The sequence below is a fragment of the Gorilla gorilla genome, chromosome 6, assembly GCF_029281585.2.
Source record: "Gorilla gorilla gorilla isolate KB3781 chromosome 6, NHGRI_mGorGor1-v2.1_pri, whole genome shotgun sequence".
Lineage (NCBI taxonomy): Eukaryota > Metazoa > Chordata > Mammalia > Primates > Hominidae > Gorilla > Gorilla gorilla.
In genome coordinates, this window is record NC_073230.2 from 30,460,896 (window position 1) to 30,483,439 (window position 22,544).

General features: G+C 37.2%; 1 protein-coding gene across 8 annotated transcripts in view; it reads right to left on the reverse strand.

Annotated features, from left to right (window-relative positions):
* The window catches only part of HYCC1 (hyccin PI4KA lipid kinase complex subunit 1), a 118,187-nt gene extending 96,317 nt beyond the window's left edge, over positions 1-21,870 (reverse strand). For 5 of the 8 annotated variants that reach the window (XM_019031699.4, XM_063708405.1, XM_063708402.1 and 2 more), the window contains exon 1: positions 21,539-21,770. The gene's annotated coding sequence lies outside the window, so the exon portion shown is untranslated. Of the gene's footprint in view, positions 1-21,538 lie in introns of all 8 variants that reach the window. The other 3 variants (XM_019031695.4, XM_063708404.1, XM_063708406.1) reach the window with 3 other exon arrangements.
* Positions 21,871-22,544: the final 674 nt, after the last annotated feature.

Sequence of the window (22,544 nt, forward strand, 5' to 3'; positions counted from 1 at the left end):
TAACAGAAAACCACATATATGTACTGTATTATTGATTTTATAGAACTGTCTGTTTGGAGAAACTGGGCTTTGAAATTATGTCCAAAATGTTACCAAAGCACTGCTAGATCACATTTATCCTCCTTAAAAGCCAACAGAGTCTAGAAAATTCACATCTTAAGTTTTCAGTACTAGGAAAATCTCTCCTTTGGAGTAACTTGTTTGTTTTTATATTATGAATACTGTGAGTTTCATAACCGATTCTCTTTGTCTTACTCTTATTTTCTGTCTGCCTGTATCTACTTTTTTTATGTTGTTATGTATATTTGTAAAGCAAAGCCAATATAAATGCACAAAAGTTTTCTTTTGTATGAATTCCATTGTTTAATAAATTAGGACAGAAAGTTATCACAAATGGAACCACACTACATCAAGTTACATAGAAATGGGGAGGTAAAATTTTCACAAAAATTCAAAATAACTCTCCAGTTAAAATTAAGGTTAATTTTTCAAAAATTAAAAGAAATCAAGAGGAATATACAAGGAACCAAGAACAGTCAAGGGCTGTCTTGAAGAACAACAGAACTGTGGGACCTGGACTTCCAACACCAAAGCTTAGTATAAAACTTACCAAAAACTATAGTAATTAAGCCAGTGGTGGCACTGTTAGAAGAAGAGAAAACAACCAATGGAACAGAATAGAGTGGCCAGAAACAGACCCACACATATATGGTCACCTGATTTATGACAAAAATGACACTGAAATTTAGTGAGGAAAGGATGGTCTTTATAACAAATGGGGCTAGGTTATTTGGATAGCTACATGGGGAGGACAAAAAGAACCATGACCCTAGAGATCATGCTGTATGCAAAAATAAAAACAGTTTCAGTTGGACCACAGATCTAATCGTGAACAGTAAACCATAAGGCTTTTAGAAGAAAATGCAAGAGAGTACTTTCATAATCTTAGGCTAGGCAAAGGTTTCTTAAACAAGAGGCACAAAAGCACTAATCACAAGGAGGGGAAAAGGATAAACTGGACTTCCTTGAAAGTAAGAATTTCTACTCACCAAAAGATACCACTAGGAGAATGAAAAGGCAAAGCCATAGAGTGGCAGATGATATCTGCAATTCATATACATGGCAAAAGTCTCATATCCAGAATATATAAGGAACTCATAAATTATTAAGAAAAAAGGTAGACAATCCTATAGGAAATCAAGACCATCACTTATTCAAATGGAAACTTAGCACATGAAATGTGCTCAACTTTGTTAGTCATCAGGGAAATGTCAGTTAAAACCCACAGTGAAATACACCATACAAACACACACACACACACACACATACACACACACATGCACGCATGTGTAGCTAAAATGAAAGATCACACCAAGTGTTGAAAAAGATATGGAGCAATCAATATTCAGACACAGCTAATGTGAATGCAAATTGGTACAATATCTTGGAAAACTCTTTAGCAATATCCTCTAAACTTGAGGATATATACATATACTCTACGAACCCAGAAATTCTACCCATGTTAATACTCAACAGAAATGAGGACATATGTTCTCTGAAAGCTATGTTCAGAAAATGTTCATCTGAGCAATAGGCTTTTGTTTTTGTTTTGTTTTTAGAGACAGAGTCTCACTCTGTTACCCAGGCTAGAGGGTAATGGTGCTATCACAGCTCACTGTAGCCTCAAATTCCTGGGCTCAAGGGATCCTCCCACCTCAGCCTCTCAAGTAGCTGAGACGACAGGAGTGTACCACATGCTTGGCTACAGCAGGTTTTTTTTAATAGTCAAAAACTAGAAACAAACCAAATGTCCATCAATAGTTGAACGAATAAATTACGGTATACTGTACAATATCTGAAATTCTATACAACAAAATATAACTTTTAATGAATAAACTATATCTGTGTTACAGTGTTGGATAAAAGAATGCAGGAAAACAGAGTACATACTATATAATTACATTTATGTAAATTTCAAGAACAGATAAAACGAATCCATTTGTGTTAGAAGTTGGGATAGTGGCTGCTCTTGAGGGGCCTATCTTGTCGGTTCTGATAACAGTCTGTTTCTTGATCTAGATGCTGGTTACTCAAGTGTATACATTTGGTGAAAATCTGCCAAACTAAACATTTCATAAACTGTACATTTTTCTGTGTGTATATTATACATTAGTAACACCAGTCAGCCCTGGGTCTCTTATCTTCCACTTGATAGAGATCAAATGGGAGCCCTCATTGTATAGCTGAGCTCACATGGACACTCACTTGTTTAGCACGCATGCAAGCTCAGAATAAAATTGTTCCTCCCCAAACTTCTCTGTCTCCTGCAGAACTCAAAAGGGAGTCTATGACATGCCTCCCTACCCTGAAACTTTCACAGTCTCACCACCACTGTCTGCTTTAGGTCCACCAGGACTAAAGTCATTATTCCCTTCATCTCTGTTTATGTCCAGCACCACAAGAAGCTACAGACACCTAGATGACACTCATCTCACACACTAGTCATCATAACTCTTTGTACATCTTCTGTTTTGCTCCCATCTCCCATCCCATCCTAATTCTGGAAAGACGATATACTTCCATGTGTCCTCTGGAATTTACAGTCTATTACCAGCAAAATCCTCTACATCTTCAACAGTTCTTCAAATGTTGCTTTCTTCTTTTCATGAGACGCTAGTTTCCCTGCATGCAACCTTACCAAATAGTGATTGCATTTCCTCACACATCCCTAAAACAAACCACTGGGCTTAGAGGTAAAGTAGGTGTTTTCCTTTCTTCTTATTACTACTCAAGATCATTCTCTTCCTCCTTCAACCATCCACCCAAAGCTGCTTTGAAACTCTATCACCATCATCTATCAATCAATCCACCCCACGCCCTTGCCCTGCTCAGTCACTGCCCTTCATTTCTGGATGATCTTAGCTCCTAGCTCACTGTCATGCTTTCAAACAACTCCTGCTTAAATCTTGGTGATTTTTTTTCTTACCTGAAGTCTTAATTCCTAGAATTCTCCTCCTACAATATTTTCTTCCTCCCTGCCTCAGCTACTCAATCCTATGATCAAAGTCTATGATCATAGCCTAGACCACTTGTTTTCAAACATTTGGGTTAGGGACTCTTTATACTCTTAAATATTAAGCCAACCTGAAAGAACACCCAATGGCCAAAGCTGGAACAATCCGAGCAACAGAACAAATAATGTAGTACTGCACTATAACCCAAAGTATAAAATAAACATACATGAGGCCATACTCATATAAATAAATGATTAAATAAATAAGAGAATAGGAGATAAAGCTTCCTTACGGAAGAATTCCCAGTAACAGATGTAGACACTATCTCTTCCAGGAGATAGAGCTTAGTCCTTGCTCCCCCACTGAGAGTGCACTGGACATAGCTATTCACTTGCAAAAAAAGAGAGTATGGAAAGAGGAAAAGAGTAACTGTATAGTGGTGAAACCGGGCAAGCACTGCCTTGATCAAAGCTAACGTCACCACGATGTCATGTGAATATCAAGTACCATTCAATATGATTACAGACATAAGCCACCGTGCCTGGCCCCTGGTAAGTTCCTTTGAACTATAAAAGTAAGAATATCTTTAGAAGAGAAAGTATGGCTGGGTGCGGTGGCTCACGCCTGTAATCCCAGCACTTTGGGAGGCTGAGGCAGGAGGATCACTTGAGGTTAGGAGTTTGAGAAAGCCTGGCCAACACAGTGAAACCCCTCTGTACTAAAAATACAAAAATTAGCCAGGAATGGTGGCATGTGCAGGTGATCCCAGGTACTTGGGAGGCTGAGATAGAAGAATCGCTTGAACCCGGGAGGCAGAGGTTTCAGTGAGCCAGGATCACACCACTGCACTCCAGCCTGGATGACAGAGTGAGACTCCGTCTCAAAAAAAAAAAAAAAAAAAAAAAGAAGCAAAAATATACAAACATTAAAAATGAATCCTGAAATATCAATGCATTATGTAGGAAAGAGAACAATGGAATTCTATAAAGTATAGGATAATTTTTTTTATTTCAACTTTTATTTTAGATTCAGCAGGTACATGTGCAGGTTTGTTACATGGGTATACTGTGTGATGGTGAGGTTTGGAGTACTATTGTAGGATAAGTATTTAAAGAAATAAAAAATTAAAAAGCCAACAGTGTTTACTAGCCGACATAAGCTTTTCTTTGTCCTTACCACGTACAGTACAATTGTAAAAAAAAAAGAAAAAAATTCTTTCCATTAGCCCTGGGCTTCAAGATGAATAACAGTTCTGACTAAAGGTATCAGTAAAGCTTAGACAGGACAAAAAGCAAACTGGCCACAAAATGATTTAAAAACTGTTTCTCTCTACCAGCAAGCAGCAAGAGGCTCTCTACAAGTTGCTAACCCACCCTCACATTTCATATCTAATATGTCACCTATTAAGATCTATGCCAAAGACTTGATTATATAACTCTGCAAGCTTTATAAATCTAATTAGACATCTCTAGTAATATTCAAAATATACTTGTATTTGTAAAAACTTTATTCTTCTCAAAGATAAAAGAGACAAAATTAAAATACATGTTTCCTGCTGTGTAACTAACTTACTATTTTTGCCAAACATGTTCCGGAGCAGAATATTTAAAATTACATTAGAAGGCTTGCTAGGAGTCTATGTAGTATTTCACTAGCCCAGTTAGTCTGTATAACATTAATTTTTTATATTTTCAATGTACAATAAAACCTTTCTAAGTCAAATGTCTTATTCTTCAATTCCCACATGATGTTATTAATAACAATTACCAAAATTTATCTTGTAGTGTTGTCATCAGAGACATATAACATTTTAATTATTTTATAAGAATATTTTAAAAGTATTTGTAACTTTCACTGTAAAACTCTAAAAATTTCCTTATTCCTACTATTTTTTACATCATCCCCTTCACCATTAAGCACTAACTACAAACTACTATAAAACTTTTTATAACCATTTGTTTTATATATCATTATGAAGCTTAAGTTTCTATAAATTTATAGAGCAACCAAATTTCTATAAATGGATTGTGACACATCACGAAATTTTAAACTTCTCTCCTATGCAATGAGGCCATTGCCGTAGTTAAATTAAGCACTGCCAGAAGATTATCAAGAATTCCTGGGTGAATTTCAGGAAAACAGAACGGAGAGAAATGTTCAGATTATGTTACAGAATAAAATTAATTTAATTTTAGGATTTTGCTTCTTAGAAACTGACCAATCAATTGTGAAGGAGGAGGGTATATGTGCTGTCGCTTAAAAAGAAGTGTTGTTGATGCCTCACTGCCTACCTAGGTCATCAAGTAAATAAAGCTGCCTCTCAAGGCACCAGGAGAAGTAATATAATTCATAGTAAGAGAGGTTTGGGAAGTCTTTCCAAAGGCCTATTACTTAGGCCTATTTTCCCCAAAAATCACAAAACAAGTGTCTGATTATCAAGAATAGAACATAGGTTTTTACTCTATAAAATGGTTTTTGGCTAAACCATCTTTTGCCTACCCCAAGGACAAATAAGATCATGTTGGGATATCAGTGTGCTGTGGCAACCAGCCCAGTGTGTTTCTGTTGGAAAAGCTAGAACAATTAGAAGGTAAGAAGTTCTTTCTTCTCATTTCCCATTTCTATCTTCCTGTTCTTCTCAGATCCTCCAGGACTTCAGACAAGATCAGGCACGTTCAAGGTGGTATGGTCATAGACAAGATCCTCCAGGACTTCAGAAAAACATTTTTTCCAGGGAAAGGATATCTGATTTGGACTCTAATAAGAGAAGTTAGGAAGAACTATTTTTTAATAACCATGTTGACCAAAAGAATGCAGCAAACACAATGCTATGAAACTTCTGAGGCCAACAGTTACTGCTCTTGGATTTCTATTGCAAATATTCTCCCTCTTTTTTGAGCCAGCATTCAAATAGGCTTGACTAAGATCATGTACAATTTATTAACAATTTAGATTTCTTTTAGATAAGAGCAGACAGAATGGTGAGATCTCTGGGAACCATGGCACTACGATGAGCACTTCTTATCGACATTAACATAGCACATGACTCAGTGGTTCAACATTTTTTAAAATTTTTTTCAAATAAAAATTATACAACATAATTTTTAAGTTTTAAACTGTATTAGTAACTACAGGCAAATTTCAGTCCAGATACTATAAGCATAAGTAACATACAGCAAGTATCTAATAAATATTTATTGAATAGAAGAATAAATTTCATCCTTTATAATGCCCGTCAAATTTACCATCTGCTCTCCATCTCCACAGCAACGCCCTGAGTCTGGGCCCTTATTTCCTCTGCATGTGCTGATCACACAGCCTTCTGGCTCCTGATTTCTTCCCTTCTCCAGTGCACCATGCATGTTGCTGCCATATAATCTTGCCGAAACTTCTTTTCTCCTGAACACACCATGACATCAGACCTCACAAATCTTCTACATCAAACTTTCCCTAAAATATGGTCATAATTTACCTATCCAAATTTTACTTAACACTATTCTCCAAAATAATCCATGCCACTCCAGACTCCATGTCTTTGCCTATGCTTCTCTTCTCTACCTTCCTTTCACTCCTCAGCTTTTACACCCTACCCAGGAAAAACTTGGGGCTCTTATTAATGAAATGCATGCGTTGGCAAGGTAAGCCGCCAGGAGAGAACTGGCACTGCATCTGTGAACCAAAACAGCATCATCTGATTATTTTAAAGATTGATTGATGCAGATAATCTTGACTTAGAAAACCTCTTATTAGAATGTTATAAGAAATCTTAAAAGTCCATTAATATGTATTTCACTAAATATAAAAATATCACAAACAAATTATTTTATATTTAATATTGGGTAAAAATCTACAAGAGCAGTTATTGCTGAAATAAAGCTTTCCAAAATGTTTGCACCACCTTTTACAAAATATAATTACAGCACATACTAAGTGATTCAAGTATTACCTCAGTGAATCAAACTTCAGTAAGCCCTGATAACTAACATACAAATGATAAAGTTTATGTTAACAGATTTTAAGAGATCAGTGTAAAAGTGCTGAACCATAATAATTACCTCAATCGCATTCATTAACATGATTATCACACAATTGCATATTAAATAACATGGTGATTAGAAATGCTTTCTACATATTCACTGAACAGGATGTCAAGTCGACAGCCTGTTCATATAATTTATCCAGACAGTAGGCTGGGCAGAGTCAGAGTAAGAACAGAGAAACAGAAGTAGCAAAAACAAACACAGAATGGGAGGTCGTATATGCAAAAAGTCAATACTAGTATATGTTCAAATTGCAACATTAATAATTCAGCAAGCCCTTGATTGCCTACTGAGTATAATGCAAAGTGTTTCTATTAGTTTGCACTATTAGCAAACGAATAGTAAAATATGATCTGTGTCCTCAAGGCAACCGTAATCCAGATGGCAAAGGAAAAGCAGAGAATAGACGAGAGGAAAATAAGTCAAGGTAGCACCTTACATTTTCTAGAGGAATAATTGCAAGGGCAATCATGAGATAATTATCAGAAATACACAAAATCAACAATGAAAAGTTTAAAACAAGGGTTCTGCTCACTATGCAACTATAAAAGATTATAAAAATTCCACCAAGAAAGAAAATAAAACATACACAAAAACTATCAACACCTAGGTAGAAAACTGATCTCCCATCCCTGCTAATATTTTTCTTTACGGGAGATTTTTTTAAATGGCCACACTTAAATCTTTTCCACATAATTAAAATAAATAATCATCCTTCTCACTGCTGCTATCCCACTCTTCAAAAGGAAATACTGTTAACTTTATATTATTTCAAACTTTTTTCTACACATATACTACATAATCAGCAGTTCTGAAAACTCTCTACTCTTAAAAATATTGAGCAGTATATCTAAACCAAAACAAAATATATCTCCTCAACCAAGAAAAATATATCAACCAAATAATATATTTATATAGATAGGTACCTATCTATATCTATATAGATATCTGCTCAACCAAACAAAATATATCTGCTCTATCAAAACATGTACATATGTATATATACACATATACACATACATGTATATATAGTCCATTTATATTTTGATTTTAACATAAAAATACAATCACATTCTACCAAAACTTGATTATTTTTCACCTAATATATCATGGACATTTTTAAAAAATATGTGTTACACTATTACTATTATATTTACGACCTTCAACAAATGATCTCTCCTGTTATTTAGTCCTTTGTATAGTCCTCCTCCACATCAATGCTGGAATTGGCAAAGTGACATGTTTTTGCCAGTGGAATTTAGCAAGGTGCTGCAAGGAGAGACTTAATAAGAGCTTCCACCTAGGGCCTGTCCTCTTGAATAATCCCTCTTAGAAGGTAACCACCATGCTACAAGAGCTGAGGGATAGACATCTGCAAAAGAAGCCACATGAAGACAGACCTCGGAGGACAGCAGAAAAAAAAAGGCTTTCCTTGTGAAAATTTAACTAACTACTTGACAAAGTTAAAGAAGTTTTTTTTTTTAATCAAAGGACTTTTCAGAGCCTTTAATATGCTAAATCTGTATTATTAATCTCTAAGAAAGGCATTTGGAATGAAATATTTTCTCCTAAATGTATTTGACCATGGGATCCTTTGCTGTCCATACACAACTGGCATCATTGGGAATATGGTCTGGAAATGTGTCATACATAGCAATGGTAGATGTCCATAGATAATGTTGTGATAATGACTAACATTCCTCAAGCACTTATGTTTCTGGCACTATGCTAAGCGATTTATTGGAATTTTAATTTAATTCTCATAGCCATCCTAGCTGGTAAATTAACATAACCTCTATTTCACAAAAAAGAAAGCTAACACTTAAAGAAGTAACTTGCCCAAGATCATACACTACCAAAGTGGTTAAGTTAGGGTTAGAACCCATGCAGCCCAATTCCAAAGACCCCATTCTAATCACCATGCTATCAGCAATCCCTACCCATGGCACCTAAAACACTTCAAAACCTTTCCCTTGTCTCATAAATAATTTACTCTTGTTTACTCTTTTCTTCTTCCTAATATTTTCATTCTAAATTGAAAAGTAGGATAGTTTCATTTTAAAATAAATTGCTAGGGAAAAGTAAATTATTCAGATGATTGTGTTTGGCAGCCAGGTTGAGAACTACAGGGTAGTAAAAGAACATGGTAGGGTACTGGAAAAAAAGTATTCAATTTACTTAGACCCAGCTCTGCCACTTGCTAGCATGTGGTTGCAGTATTTTTCTCAGTTGGAATGAAGGAAAAGAAAAAAGATGAGAAAAATCTATCAACTGGTATTTACCACAGTGCCTACATACTGGTAACAAGAGTGATCCAAAAACATGGGTGTGACTGAAGTTGAAATGCCAAAATTAGACCAAAATTCTTATTTGCCCCTAAGTCAGAGGTTTTCTGTTTGGTTTTGGTTTCCTTTGCTTTATGGCAAACATTTTTTTTTTAAAATTCTGGGGCTGAGACCTTTGTTCAGTTCTCTAATTTAGTTTACCCTACTTTCAGAACTCTGGGAAAACTGCCTCCAAACGATGAAAGAGCAAATGTTTTGTTTTTGTGTATGTTTGAAATTTTCTCTTCACAAAGTATCTCAAAGCACTATAAAAATTGACTGAACACAGCACTACTTGATATACAACTCAATTAAAAATGTCAAGAAGAAATAATGGTAAAAATTGTATATATATATATACTATTATATATATATAGTTTGCGGCCATATATATATATATATATATATATAGTTTGCAGCTACAGCATGTAATGAAAAATGCTGAAAAACCACTGTGGCAACTCAGTATGACTAGTTGATGATCAAAGGGTACAGCAACTACCACAGCAATGGGCATGTAAAAGACATACTGTTTTGCCCCTGTTGACTATAACACAAGTAAAATAATGTGACTAAGATTATACACAAGCAATTAGCTCAAATCAACATCATCTTAAAAAGTATTTTATTTAGTCTTCCTCTTCCATTTTCTACCATGAAGAAGCAACCAGGGAGAGGCTCTTGAACACCTAGGAACACAAATGCCCTGTAAACACTTTCTCCTTGCCAAACTAAACAAATTCAATTAAATTAAGGAATTAGCCAGTTGCTTGCCATTGGCTGTATTGGGAAAGGTGAAGGAGGAGGCAAATAGTTATTACTTTCTTCATTAAGCTATCCAAATTTTTCTCTTCCATGTTTTACCTAGGGGAAGTATATAAATTTTTGAGGCTTTGACATTAGCCTTGGCAAACTATTTCTCGGGAATAGGCAAATTAAGGGTATTTGAGATTTTGCTACATCCAAGTATAAAAGCCATCTATATTTGTTTGCTAGGGCTGCCGTAACAAAGTACCACAGACTGGGTGGCTTAAACAACAGAAATTTATTTTCTCACAGTTCTCTAGGCTAGGAGTCTAAGATCAAGATTCAGGAGGGTTGGTTCCTTTTTAGAGCTCTGAGAGAATAGTTTCAGGTCACTCCCTATGGCTTATAGATGGCGGTCTTCTCCCTATGTCTTCACATTGTCCTCCTTCTATACAGCCTATCCAAATTTCCTGTTCTTATAAGGACACCAATCATACTGAATTAGGGCCCATCCTAATTACCTCATTTTAACTTAACTGCCTCTCTAAAGACCCTATTTCCAAATGATGCTACATTCTGAGGTACTGGGGGTTAGGCCTTCAACTTATGAATTTTGGATGGGACACAATGCAGCCCATAATACCACTAAAGCTGCAGTAAGCTAGGGTTCAGCAACCAACCTGGCTCTTTTTTTTTCTTATATTAAGGTGGTTAAATATCATCCATTTATTCATAAACTATTAAATGCCAACTATGTCCTAGATACTAGATTTACAAAAATGAATACGACATAGCTGACTTAGGGGATTCACAGTCTATTAGGAGAGACAAATAAACCTAAAACAGCAGAAATGAGTGTGCCTTAAGTCCTTTTAAAACAAATCAAGGTAAATCAGAATATAAACAATAAAATAAAATAAATAAATGCTATGAGAAAAAATGAGGAGGAATGTAAAAGAAAGCCCAATGTAAACATTATCTTTCAATCATTTTGCTATCAATAACCCCTCTTTCCTCTCTCCCAAACATAACAGCATATGGAAATATGGTTTCCAAAGCACAGCTCTACTTTGATTCCTTAAAGTTCTTTGCATTCTAAGTGCTTTCCTTTTTACAATGTTGGGGACAAAGAAATACAGAAATGTTAAGAGAATCAAATTCCAACTAAGTTGGGAGTTAATGTCTTAGAGGGAGTCGCTGCCCTTTAATATGTTGGAATGAGACTTTCAACCTTTAATGAGGTCTGCCAATAGAGGCTCAGATGTTCAATAGAAAATAGTAGGGCAAAGAGGGAAGTGCAATGAGAAAATGTAAGTAAACACAGTTAATGGTGGTAATGTGTGCTAATAGGGCCATAATAATAAAAACAACAGATCTTGACTGTACAAAATTCTATTTGATTCTCCCCAATCAGAAACTATGTGGATATTATGAATATAGTTGTTTTTCTTGGCTTAAAAACATTATAGTAACCAAAGCAGAAATAAATAGTTCAGTATGACCATGCTGATTCACATTAACTGGGCTAAGAGTCAATTTGTTTTAGCAGAGGCTGAATTATAAAATTATTTTTAAAATAAAGTTTTCAATAATACTGTCTTATACTAGTATAGCAGAATGTAACCTAGATGTTGTTTTGTAGCTGAATGTGAGGCTAAAATTAGCAGAGCAAAAATTTCTATCTTGGTTCCTCCCAAAGTAATTGAAAGTCCTATAAGATTGTTTAATCCCTAAAGTATTTTAAGCATTTCTTTTTCAATTACACGTTGTTTTTGAAGAAAGGGTTTATTATAGAAAAACCAAACATCTGCTTAGACCCTTTCACCAATAACTAATTCCTGATTGATGAAATCTAAATTCAGTAAATCACACTGTATTACAATAAATTCTTCGGAGCTCTATAATCTGGTGACATGGAGAGCATCTGCTCTAATTACCATCTTGTGACTAGCTCAATATGATTTCCACGAAGAGGCTGGCCTTTCTGAGGTGCAACCTAAAATTGTATGACATATTTGAAGTTCTCATAGTGAAAACAACAAGTTTTAGTCTTATTTTTCTTTACATGCTTTTTCTTGGCCTGTCCTTCCTTTCCTCTCAACCCATCATTATCATGGGTAAAAAAAAATCTCATCTCCAAATAACAGCAATTGTTAAAAATTAGATATTATAAGTATAGTAGGGAAGCTTACTAGAAGGATTCCCTTTATAAAAACATTTTAAATAAAAATATAGTCAACACAAATTACAGCAAGCATAATTAGGATTTCTCTTCTACTGCTTTTTTTGTTTTGTTTTGTTTTTGAGAGGGAGTCTCGCTGCGTCCCTCAGGCTGGAGTGCAATGGTGCAATCTCGGCTCACTGCAACCAGTGCCTCCCGGGTTCAAGCGATTCTCCTGCCTCAGCCTCCTGAGTAGCTGGGACTACAAGCGCATGCCACCATGCCCGGCTAATTTTTTGTATTTTCAGTAGAGACAGGGTTTCACCGTGTTAGTCAGGATGGTCTTGATCTCCTGACCTCGCGATCCGCCCGCCTTGGCCTCCCAAAGTGCTGGGATTATAGGTGAAAGCCACGGCGCCCGGCCTCTTCTACTACTTTCTACAAGCAGAGGAATCCCACCTATATTCCTCTTATAAGCCCCCAGTGTTTTAATATAGCTCAATAAATAAAGGAAGCAACATGGCATAATGAAAAGAATGCTGACTCTGGAGTCCAAAAAACCTGGGCCAATTTTCAACAAGTTACTTAAACTTTCTAAGTCTCAGTTTCCTCAACTGTGAATGATAGATAATAACATCTATCTTTTAGGGATGTTTTAAGGATTAAAAATAATGCAAATAAAGCACTGGCAAACAAAAGGTACTCAATGAATGATACCTCTAAGTATCACTAACGAAATATTAATCATTTGGACAATTGAGAATATATTTTACAATCTTATAGTTCTGAAAAGAGGGGGCACAGGAGTAAGGCTTCATCAGATTCTAATGCCCTAGTTACTCCATCCTTATTTACTCTTCACTGATTAACTTTCTGATTTAGTAGCTTAATCTACTACCAGCACTTCCAACTGCTCACCATCAATTTATTCCTTAACCCCTTTTACAGTATAAATTTGGGTCTCATCATCTACTCTCCATGACCTTATAAATGACAACTCTATCAGCTCTTTCTCTATGGTGGTTGTTTTTCTGTAACCTGAAGCAAGAGTCTTCCTTTCTGAAACTCTACTTCTTGACCTCACTGACTTGAATATTCTGGTTCTACCACCCATGTAACCATTCTTCCAATTTTCTATATTTCTCCAACAATCTATTTGATTTACACATTTTTATCTTCCCTTCTTCCCCCATCCATTTCTATAATATTTTCACCTTCCTCTCCATTTCCCTATCAGGACTCACTTGAAGTTTCATGATTTTCCAAAATAGTCTCTCCCTTTTCTTAACTACTAATGTGTACACTGCTGCGGGGGCTATTTGTCACCTTGTCCACTACTGTGACACATACTGATTAACAAATCAGCAGGAACCTTGAAATTTAGAAAAGAGCATGTATGTGTCTGGCAGGTTTAAGAGGGTCAGATTGTCCCCATAGGAAGGGAATGGGGAGTGCAGTCTGGGTGTGCTGATTATAACCAAAACCCTAACTGAATTAATTAAATGTTAATTTATATTTAAAGGGAGGGAACAGAAGAGTTCAAAAAGATAAATACAGAGTTTACGACTGCTTTCCCAATTTAAGCACTTTTTTTCTTCTTTGAGATGGAGTCTCGCTCTGTGGCCCAGGCTGGAGTGCAGTGGCGCAATCTTGGCTCACTGCAAGCTCTGCCTCCCAGGTTCATGCCATTCTCCCGCCTCAGCCTCCCAAGTAACTGCGACTACAGGCGCCCACCACCACACCTGGCTAATTATTTTGTATTTTTAGTAGAGACGGGGTTTCACCATGTTAGCCAGGATGGTCTCAATCTCTTGACCTCGTGATCCACCCACCTCGGCCTCCCAAAGTGCTGGGATTACAGGCATGAGCCACCGCACCCGGCCAATTTAAGCACTTTTAAGGCTTACATTATTCTCTTAAATTTCCAAGCCTATACATCACTCAACATAATAGTAAATATAAATATTCCAGTAGCTAAAACCTAATTTTCATGGTACAGTTTAATAATTCATATATTATGTTTTCATTAAGTCAAGTACAAATAACTGAATTCTATGTATTTATATGAGAAAGCAACTAATGTTTGTCAACTATGAAAAGACTCTTTGTTCAAGAAAACGCACACCAAACATATATCACTTAACATTACTACTAAAAAGCTACCCTGATGCAAGGCTCACAACAAAAATAATTCAAACTAAAATGGAAAAGTACTGTGTTTCCAAAACTCTTTGATCTCTTGTATGTGGTACACTTAACATAACATTCTTACAAGGTACAAACAAGATTCAGGAATGCAAATTGATCTTGAACACTCAACGAATTAAAATGTAAATTAAATTAAGTGCATTATATGAACAACAATTTTAAGTTCCCTCACCCTATCCCACCTCACTCCAAGATCACAGTATTTATTAAAATAGCAAAAGATGACACATCAACACAGAACAGAACAGTGATAATTATAACAGGGTTACCAAAAATTAAAACTAAGTGTGCAAAGAGGAAAAATACTTAATAAGATGCTCAAATAAAATGATTAAATTTACTTCTCAGTAATATGGGGTGAAGAAAGAGTCCTAATTAAGAAAAACATTAGGGTACTGATTAGAAAACATGGGCTATTACATCAGATAGAAATTGAGTTTAAACTTTGTGTACTTTATTGATGGTGAACGACTGTCTTAACCTCTGAGTCTCAGTTTATCTGTAGAATAGAAATAATAATCTTCACCTCACAAAGTTATATAGGGACTAAATGAAATTAATTATGCAAAATACTTAGTACACAAGCACATATTAAGATCTTTATAATTGTATTCAGTCCAAAAAGACCTAGACATTTTTACAGCCAATCGATTTCAAATCTTCCAAGGAAGAGATTAATTGCCAGAGCACATGCAAAAATGGAAACATGGAAAGCTTCTCTCTCAGTCTCTCTTTTTGCAAAGCTGGCATATTCAGAAATCAAAACCTTAAAAAGGTAATACAAAAGGAATACTAAAGATCAATCTCATATAGCAAATCAAATATAGCACTATTTTAAAGAGATATGCTATTATCAAGTTGCCTTTATCCCTAAGACAGCAATTGTTTGATGAAAGCTACTTGGAAATCTAACACAATTCATCAACCAATAGGTAAAAGAAGGAAAACTATATGATCATCTCAAGGTACATTAAGAGAGCATGTGATCAAACTGAATATCTATCTTGGTTCCCCCTGAAAAGGCATAGAAGACTATTTCCTTAACATACCATAAATAAAAATTTTGAACACACAACTGTGAAACCCTAAAGGCATTTCCATTTAAATGAGAAATAAGCCAAGGATCCTCACTGTTCACTGCTATAACTTAATATTATTCTAGAAGTTCTGATCAATGTCCTAAGAAAAAGAAATAAGGATTAAGTGTTAGCAAGAAGACAAAATCATTTACACCATTTACACATGCTATAATTTAGTTACTACAAAACACAATAAAAACTATCAGAATTAAGAGTTTCATAAAATGACCAGTTAGAAAACAGTATACGAGAATTAGCCATCTTTCTACGTTCCATCAGGTACATTTAAGCCTCTTTATAAAATAATTTTAAAAGTTCCATTCCCAATAGAATCAATAAGTTTTAAAATATCAAAAATACCACTTGAAAAATGGGCAGAACCCACATGAAGAAAACTACAAACTATAAAATACATGAAGAAAACTCAAAACTACATCTTTGAGTCATAAAAGATGACTTCAATAAATGATAACATTGTATTAATAGAGATAGTACAACTTTCTCTAGAAAATTAACTCAGATATTCCAGTGAGGTTCTTTTAGGATCTTAACTGCCTTTAATGTAACATGAATAAAGAAATATATGAGAAATACTGAAAATGTTTTGACAAAGACAATAATAAGTATTCACACAACCATTTAGTGAAATACATTAAAAACTCACAATAATTAAGACAGTTTGGAATTACTAGAGCAAAAAGAAATAGCCCAATTAAACTAAATAGAAAAACCTAGAAAAAGTCATATATCCATATCTATAGACAGACAGAGTATACACACATGATTTGGTATTTAAAACCTCTGAAGACGATAACTGTTCAATAAACAGCATTAAAATAACTGAACCATCACTCTACGTTAAAATACACTGCAAACAGACTAAAGATGTAAATTTTTTTAAAAACTGTGAAATTAATATACGGAAACAGAGGTGAATAGTCACATAATTTGGGAATGCAAGCCCTTTCTAAGTAGTGAGGTATCATAAAAGAAAAATTTGATAGGTTTAAACACATTAAAATGTTAGCAATCTGTTTAAAAAGAAAATTCACATCAAAAACAAAATTAAGATAAAAATGACAAACTAGGGAAATTATTTGCAATGTAATTTGACAAAGGCCTAATAGTTTGTATACATAAAGAGCTCTCATAACTTAGTTTTTAAAAATCTCCAGTATTATAATAGACAAAGGACACTAATAGGTATTTCATAAAGGAAATAAGTATCTCTGGGTGGAGACATTATAAGTGTTATTTACCATTTATACTTTCCTGAATTTTTCAAATTTCCTACAATGATTATTATATTAGTAATTAAGAAAATACAGAATGTTTACAATAAGGCTGTGACAATAATAATAATAACCAAAATCATGCCAACATTGATATTTCCACTCTTTCAGGCTGCACCAAAATTAGGGATGCCTTTCCTCTCTAGAAAAGAATCATACTTTAATTCTTTATCACAATGAAAGAAATTTTCAGAACTCTAGAAGACAATCAGACAAAACTTTTCACTTCCTCTTTATTTATGACCAAGTTACAATGCCAAATAATATTTGGATAAGCTATTCTGTTTTCAGCCCCCTATGAAAGCCAAGAGTCAAGGCTGAGGAACAAGCCCTGGACTTCAGAACCAGCAGGACTCAGATTTTACCTATATCCAAATCCTGAGCCAGAAATTTTAAAAAGAAAAAAAAAAAAAGGTGGTGAGGTGAGGATAGGTATTACTTTTCTCAAGATAGAAAATGTGGGCCTTTGAGAACTTCTAGTCACAACTCTTCTCTGTCTCATTTAGGAGACAGAGGAATGATTTTATTCTCCAGTGTATTTAAAAGGCATATATCCAAAGGGCAAGCAAACAAGATTTCTTCTGAGCAAAGATACTTTAAATAGGAGATTTTCAAGTGTTAAATGTTCTTTTTACTTAGTGCAGATATGCAGCCTAACTCTGAGAAGGGCAAAAAGACTCTGGCAGGACTTGGCTCTCAACAATAAGCAATAGTCAAACTGCTAATTCCATCTGCTCCCCTCCAAAAAATGACAAAGCATTACATGATGATGCCAGGGATCTCAGGCTCCATTTAAGGGATTGTTCTGAGGGGTATCCATTTTCACAATATTAAGATGCCCTCTAATTTTTTAAAGTACTTCAGAAGTACTTCAGGGAACCAATTTGGATACCATATGCCAACTTAGATGATGATAACAAAGAAATATACTGTCTTTAACATTATATTCTTAGAGATGTCGCTTCCAGAAATGTCTTCCTTTCTTACTAGCCAAAGCTCTGAATTCCATTCACTTCTATCTCCTCAGGGTCTTAGTTCCAATAATTATCTCATTTCCTGAATTGCTTAAGAATCTCTTCCTACTTGTCTCTACTCACTCTTTCCTTATGCATGTAAACAAACAAACATAACATTCCCTCAAACAATATCACTCTGCAATGGTTTTCAACCATGGCTGCATACTGGAATTACTTAAGAAACTATAAAAAAGTATCAATGCAAGTAATCAATAATGACACAAAGTAGACAGTGGTTTCCTGGGGATAAGAGGAAAAGATTATAAAGGCACATAGGAAACTTTTGGAGGTGAATATTATTTTCATTATGGTGATGGTTTTGCAGGTATAAACATATGTCAAATATCAAATTGTACACTTTAAATATATGTAGTATACTATATGTCAATTACACTTCAATAGAAAAGCTGTTGAAATAAATATTGATATCTGGGTTCAACACCCCCCATCACCAAATTGGTATAGGGATTCCCTCTGGAAAACAAAATTCTTTAAAGTTCCTGAGATTACTGTAAATTATTATTACATTATTGTAAATGCACAGCCAAGATTGAGAACCACTACTCAATGAAAGCTATAGCTATCATTTTCTCCCTTCTTTATTTCAGTTCTCTTGAAAAGTCTCACTTAAGCATGTCTACTTTATCACACCCATTCTTTCTCAATCTTCTGAAGCCTGGTTTCTGAACCACCACTCAGTTAAAACTGTTCTTGTTAAAGTTACCTATGGACTCCTGACAAATTCAGTGGTCACTGGGGCCCTCTCCTAACTTGACACCTCCTTACAGCATTCAAAATTGTTAACCTGTTCCTCCTCCACTGGAAAATCTCCCCACCATTGGCATCTTTCCTGATGGTCCTCCTACCTTGCTAGCTACTATTCCTCTAACTTTCAGACAATTCTTCTTCCTACTTCTGCTATTTATGAGAGTCTGTTCTCTGGCTGCCACTTTCACCAGGCTAAAGGCTTTCCCTGAGTCATTTCATCACAACCAAATCAATATAGCTTCAATTCAACCCCCAATCATCTCTCGAATCCTGATTTTCACATCCATAGATACAAACATCTATCTATATCTTCGCCTGAAGTTCCACTGCTTCCTCAAATTCAAAATAGCCAAAACAGAATTTATCATCTTCCTTCCATTTTTGTGTTCCTCATTTCCATCAACAGAACCCCAAGTCAAACCTTCACAGTCCTGAGTCCTCCTTTCTTCTCATAGGTGATTAGGACCTGTTAGTTTTTCCCTCACTCCGCCACAGTAAAGGTCTAAAATACAAATCCAATAAATGGCTTCTCATCTATCACGTTCAATCCAATCCCTTTAGCTAAGGATACCATTCCCTGATTTGGCCCTCTACCACCCTCACTATCTTCATCTGGCACCATTTCCTACTAACCCCTGCATTCAAGCCATATCAATGTCAATGTTATTGACTTTGTCAACTGCCAATGTCAATTGATACTGACTCGTCATTGTCAATGACTTATCTAAATTGCCACAGTTTCTCAGGCCTCCTTGCCTTCTCAATTACTATACCCTCCTCTTGGGAAGTTACTTACCTCCTGCACTTGGCAAAATTATATCATCCTTCACAACTTGGCTGTGTGCTCCCAACTCCACCTACACTCAAGGCAAGTTAACTATCTCCTACTCTAAACTCTCCTACTACACTAGGCATATCTCTATTCCCACTGACTACATACTATTATAATTGTTAATTTACTGTAATGTTACTAACATCTTGTACATTAGATAGTAAATTCCTTGAAGACAAGAGCTATGACATTCATTTCTGTATCCCTAGTACCTACTCAGCCCGGAAGAGCGAAAAAATAAATTTATGTTTGATATAATTTCAATCATTTACAAAATATAAACGATACCCCAAAACAGGTCTTGAATACTAAGATTTCTTAAAATTTCTTAAGATCCATTATAAAATAAATATTAGGCAACAGGATGCTGAATAAAACAGTACATATATTTAAACTCACTGTCAAAAAGACACCAGTCTAAAAAATACAACCCAGAGCAAATTTCATAAAACAGAAATACAACAAAGAAAGGAAGCAGAGCAAGGATAAACGCTGACCCAGCTAATGCCTTATCGGGTGTCTGTATCCAGGTACTGCTAATGCCGATGACTAAGAAGGTTTCTAATCCTTCTAATCCCTCATGGTAATTTCAATAAATCGAATAAGGATAAACGAGCCAAATCCAGAATTTGTTTCCTAAATATGTGATGCTTTTCCCCCTTGCCACTTGGTTTGATTGAACTGATTATTTGAATAGCTGACTTTGAAGCTACTATTGGCCAAGCAGATCTTAAATGTTTTTCCTACCTTGTCTTTGCCTGCACTTCAAAAATATGGTGGTTTAGACTACTATTCATCCTGTAAACCTTAAAATGTATTCACCTAAAGAAAAAAAATACTTGGAAATGTCGGGGGAGGTGGGGTGCCTGTGGATGTTAGCAGTAGAATGTTCTCATGGAAAACAAGCCTCCCAGTCTTTCTGACTTTATGACAATAAGATTTGAAAGCTGAAAACCTCAAACTGTAAAGTGTTACATGAACCGAAGAGGTGGCCCACCTGCTCCAAAAACTACTGCGTGATCCAAGGATAAATAATTTGCAAAAGGTCAGCTTGGCCCTACTGCCTGTAGCGCAGTCTCTGAGATAAGGAGTAGCTGCCGGTGGAACAAATTCCCCCTACCTGAAGAGCGCCGCGGCTGCCAGGCTTGTGATAGTGTATTTCTCAGAGAGCAGATTCTGTGCAGTACTAAACCACTTAGGCAAAATTAAAATCTTTCAGGAATGTCTAAACTCACAAAGCACACATGTGCAAGCTGACGGGCAGACAGCAAATTTCGCTGAAGCGTACAAACTTGGGGGTGTTTCAATGCAACCATTTTCAGCCAAACCGCCGAGGATTCCCGAGTATGTTAAAATGAGCCTCAGGAGAGGAATAACTCATAGAAAGAAGGGGCAAAGGCTCAAGAAGAGATCTTCAGCGAAATAACCAAGGAAGGAAGCGTGGCTGCTGTCTGAACCTCTCCGCCCTGCAGGGGACCAAAGACCGACTCGGGCCAACGCTGCTCTCCAAGGGGCGGGGGCGGGGGGTCGACAGTGACCATTGTGGCCACCAGACCGGACGGACAGTGGCGGCCTCGCCGAAGTAGAGGGCGCGAGTGGGAAAGGAGGCAGAGGCCGGAGCATCCGCCGCGGCAGGGAGGGGACGGGGGGCTCCCGCCCCAGGCCCACCCGGCAGAGGGGCGGCCGGTGGGGCCGAGGCGGCGGCACCCGGGTCACGGCAGGAGGCTGGACTGCTCCTCGCCGGGAAGGAAAGACCCGAGTCGCGCGCACAAAGCTGCCGCCCTCCAGGCAGCGGGCAGGCTGCGCCCAACTTCGGGGCGAGCAGCCGCCGGCCGCAGCCCACCCGCCCGCCAGCCGCCCCCCGCGCCCAGCGCCGCCTCGCACCCACCAATGGCGCCTCGCGCGGGAGCCGTTACCCCCAGTGGAGCCGCGGCCCCAGGGACAAAGTCCCGGTCCTGTCCTCGCCGCCGCCTCGCCCCGGCTCCTCCCTGACAAAAAAAAGTTATCGGTTGCCGGACGCCCTGGGGGCCCGGCGTGGGTCTCTCGGCTGGACTCACCAGGGCGGCTGCCGGAGCTCCACCTGCAGGACCTCGACTCGTGAGGCTCTCAGCGACAGCGACGGAGGCTGCTCTGCTTCCTCCCGAGTAGCAGCACCACCTGCTCCCCTTCTTCCTAGCAGAACGGGTCCCGGTGAGCCATCTTCCCCCTGCTCTCACTGACTGACAACCCAGCCCCGAGAGCCACCACTGCCGCCAGGCTCTCTGACAGGCACGACCAGGGACCCGTCCTCAAGCAGCCAACCACCACCAACCCACGCCAGTTCAGCCTATCGCCGTCCTCCGGGGCGGGATCAGAACAACTTCTCCACCAATGAGAATCTTCTTCTGCCGGGCCTGGGGCGGAGCCATGAGGCGACTTGAGTGGGCGTGGTCTGAGCAATGGGCGTGATCCGGGCGTCCGAGGGAAGTTGATTGACTGTAAGGTTTGCGGTGGCCGCTAGGCGATGACAATCAGCGAAGGTCTCTTAGATTCTGAGCCGTTAGGGCTTATGGCCTTCTCAGAGGAAAATAAGCCTTACCGGATGATGTGAAGGGTATCAATTTGTTTCTCTTTTGTGAGAAAAGAGAAACAAATTGATAATTTACTAGTCAGTAGGATTTACTTCCCTGTAATTAAATTCACAAGAATTTATCAAAATCTTATTAAATCCCGGGAGGAAAAAAAGATTACGTTTTTGCAAAATGGAAATACAAACTTCCCCCTCACTACATCATTGCTTTTGGGCTTAGCCTGGAAAAAGTCAAATACGATGCCTCAGTTTTCTTTCCATGGGGGTTGTTTTTATTTTTTCCATCATTCCTCCCTACTTTTTCTCTGAACATATACTAAATATTTTGTATAATAACTGGAACCTGAGAACACCTGAACCTGCTCCTGCAGACAGTCCTGCTGTTTTTGACCTTGTAAACCCCTCAAACCACATCCTTCTCAAGTCTGGTCAGGATTAATTAGAAGAAAAACTGACCTCCATCCTAGAAGACAGGAAGTTCATTCTAGCTTTAC